Source organism: Helobdella robusta (assembly GCF_000326865.2).
Source record: "Helobdella robusta unplaced genomic scaffold HELROscaffold_104, whole genome shotgun sequence".
NCBI lineage: Eukaryota > Metazoa > Annelida > Clitellata > Rhynchobdellida > Glossiphoniidae > Helobdella > Helobdella robusta.
In genome coordinates this window covers 286,518-290,970 of record NW_008703589.1, presented here as the reverse complement: position 1 = coordinate 290,970, position 4,453 = coordinate 286,518, and positions in this window count along the sequence as shown.

Here is a 4,453-nt window from a genome sequence, read left to right as displayed (position 1 = left end):
CACTCCACTTCCGGTTCTTGAATGTATCACGTGATCTTGTCACGTGATCAGCAGAGGTCACCACGACCGCCATCATGACGTTGATGACGATGGCGACGATGATGATGATGATGCTGATGACGATGATGATGATGGTGACGATGAAAAAATTTCTCATTTCCCCACAATACATTTCCTAATTTTTAACATTTTTATTTATTTTAAAATGAATCTTCAAATAATTTAATTATTATTGTTACAACAACAACAACAACAACTACTACTACTACTACTACTACTACTGCAGCTGCTGCTTCGGCTGCTGCTACTACTACTACTTCTTTACTATCACTACTACCACCGATAACCTTTGTGTAACCTTTTTTATTTGAAGTTACATAACAAACTCAATTATTGAATAATCTTCCAACATTCAAGACACACCACACGCATACACACACTCACACACACACACACACACACACACACACACACAACTGCATTTACTAATGCAGCTACTACTGCTACTACAGAAACTGTTGTAAATACACACACACACACGCACTCACACATATATACACACACACTGCTACTACAGAAACGGCTGTACACACACGCACACAAACACACACACGCACACACACAAATTACGTCACATCTATCGTGTAAATACATTTTTGCATCGTTATTTAACGTTTCGCATCCTTAAGAATGAACCCGAAGCAGGTATATTTCGGGTATTTTGAGGTATGCGCACTGCATTGTGTGGCATTGTATTGTGTGTTAATGCTAGTTGTGATAGTATTACCATTAAAATTATCATTAAGTATCTTTTAATTAATTAATTAATTTCAGAGTTATTAACGCAGACAGACAGCCAATGTGAATGCACCAGTGATTTAAAAATGTTCAAGTTAAATAAAAATCAAAGTTTTGCCCTGATTTTCATCCAGACATCTTAAATTCCAAACTGTTGCTTCTTAAATCTTACTTGGCCACCCTCCTTAGACCAAAATTTAATTTTAAACACTCTAATTAATTAATTTATATGGTTGAGAGTGAACGAGTCGCAGTGCGTGTATCCAGATGTGGCCATTGCACTTCGGATGTGCCAATACATCCCTGCTTGGGAACTTTTCTTCCTCTTGTTAAAAGCGCCTCATAAACTATTTGCGCTCAACAAAGTCGGAAGAGTGGCTAAAACTTCCTTGCAATCCTGGGTGGGTATTGAAAAACAATTTTGCAAGGGTTGAGCCTCAACTCCATCATTCGTGAGTTGGCGCGCGGAGCACCTTCTAGTAAAGTTTTGAAGTAACTCTCTTGTTGACCGTTTCGTGCAAATCCACTCTTCACTGATGTTACATTACATAGACATTATTAAAGAAGGTTCCTAGCAAAAGTGTACTGGAGAGGTTGCTTTCATTTGAATTTAGCTTTCTTAATCTGCGGGTGCCTCTAGACGGTCTATTCTTAACTCGAGACGAGACCCTGGGCCGGCTTTAGGCATAGGCAAACTAGGCAGTTGCCTAGAGCCACCAAGTGTCAAATCTTCATTCACCACACAATTTGCTAGCGGTACATCTTCTACTGCGTTTTAAAACACTTTGATGAATTAATCCGACTGCAGACCACCAAAATGTCACCATTAGTTCCATCTTATTATTAAATATCCACTCAGAAAGATGATGATGATGGTTGTGGTGGCGTATATCCCGCTCTGGGCTAGACACAATATCTGACTGCCACTTAAGAAGTATCATTTCATTTTGAATGACTTTCACTACGGCCGATAAAAGGCGAAAAAGTTCTTCATCCACGAAACCGCACGATTAACATGGCAGCATCAGATCTCAACTGCTCGCCTTCGTCCAGTTCCTTATCAATGCCACCGTAAAAAAAAAGGAAAAAATAATAAAACGAAGACGCTAAGATACTTGGTGTAATTTTACATTTTCAATACTACTACTACCACTACAACTGCTTCTACTACTACAACTGCTTCTACTACTACAACTGCTTCTACTACTACAACTGCTTCTACTACTACAACTGCTTCTACTACTACAATTGCTTCTACTACTACTACTACAACTGCTGCTACTACTACAACTGCTTCTACTACTACAACTGCTTCTACTACTACAACTGCTTCTACTACTACAACTGCTTCTACTACTACAACTGCTTCTACTACTACAATTGCTGCTACTACTACTAACAACAATGACGATGACGACTACGCCGATGATGATAATTAAAATGATTGGTGTCATCATTAGTGTGCTTGTTTGTTCGAACGCTGTCGAATCGCTGAGGTTATTATTAGCCATTCATGCAATCGTCGTCGCCGTCGTAGCTTCATGATCGTTGAAGTCATCGTCACACCCGCCATTTTCACTATCATATCATCATCGTTTGACCACCACCACCATCGTCACCATCATATCAGCGGCTGTCATCATTATGAACATCGCCAGCACTACGATTGATGCCATTCTGCCCTTTTATTTTTGGTCATCATCATCACTAACAGCATCATCATCATCATCATCATCACGGCCGACGTAATCACTCACCCATTGATGCGTGGCGGAAGTTGGAGCAGAAACCGGAAACGGAAATAAATCAAGAAAAGAAAAGCGGAAGTGACGTAGTTATGTTATTGTTGGCCTTTGTTGACATTTGTGGGAATTACCCAGAGATAATAACATTGCTGTTTTACCGACATACTAACGTTCATGCATGCATGCATACATACATACATACATGCATACATACATACATACATGCATACATACATACATGCATACATACATACATGCATACATACATACATGCATACATACATACATGCATACATACATACATGCATACATACATACATGCATACATACATACAACAACATGCATACTTATGGAAAGAGATTGTACGAAAGTAGCTAACAACATTACGCTATGCATGAACACTTTTAGACGAAAGATAACGAGAAAAACAATTTTGCTTAAATAGTCGTACAAATCCAGCTTAATTAGTTAATTATTCATGTAATTAATTTATTCAATGATATAAGATACAATATGATACAACAACATCAAGAAAGACGAGCCTTGTACCGTTGCATGTATAACACTATAAAATAATGTATAGGATTATATAGATATACGGTTATATAGATTCCTATATAGTTATGTAGTTATTGATTATATATAGTGTTATATACGGTTGTTAATATGTATGATATATATATACAGTGCGGCTCAGAATGATAGGAGCGGTTGGTATTTTCCATTTTCCTCAAAACCATTGTACCGAACTAATTAAAATTTTTACCTACAATTTTCAACATTTAAACAAACAATGAAATACAAATAAATTATTGTTTAAAAAAATATCAATTCAGATTATTCAATAAATACGATTTTTATAACAGGTCAAAATGATAGGAACAAAGGCCGCCTGAAGAAGTCCTGGTCGCAGACAAGCGAACGAACAAGACATGAAAGCTCTAAATTTAAATGAAATTGATTCAACTGATCGCCTAATCTGGCGCAAAAAAATTCATGGCAAATAAAACAACGTCCTACCTCGGGGGAACTGGGTCTCCGGATGCTAAACGAAGATTGATTGTATTGTTGCATATATATATATATATATATATATATATATTATATATATATATAGAATATATAACTCTTTCCAAATAAGTACTGTCGTACCGATGTAACAAGGTTTAAAAATAACTAAATGCGACAAACCTAACAGAAATAATATAAACAACTTGACACAGCTTGACGAATAAATTACACGGTAAAACAAAAAAAACAAAAGGAAATTGCTTCCACATGAATGGCATTAATCATTGTAGTATGAAGCAGCAGTATTAATGTAGTTGCATTAGTACATTAATATGAAGAGTAACTCACTCTCAATCAGTTTACATCGCGGTGAAGTAGTGTAATGGTTGCAGTAAATTTACGACTGAATGAAGTGAGCAAGAAGAAACTTAATCAAAACAGTAAATGAATGAATGAATGAATGGAATGCATAGCAATATAAATGAATGAATGGGAATGAATGAGAATGAATTCTTTCATTATCATCATCGTCGTCGTCACGGAAAACTCTTTGATGTGAAAATATCCCAGCACTCGTGCAGAGCAATCTGACTGTTGAGAGTGTTGGTGGGGAAATATGTTTATCGTTGCCAAATTAATTCTCACTAAATAATGACGGTTATTAAAATATTCATAGATTTATGACATAAGGGAGCCTAGAACTTAGGTGCCTAGAGCGTAAAATTAAAAAAGTGCACATCTATGACAATTCAGATTCACTCCAACTTACAGAAAATGACAATTTTATCCTAAAAATTTTATTCATTTAACATTAATTTAACTTTTAGTTACATTTGATCAAACTTTATTAACGAAGGTAAATGAGTGTTTAAAAATGAAACCAAATATTGAAAAGTAG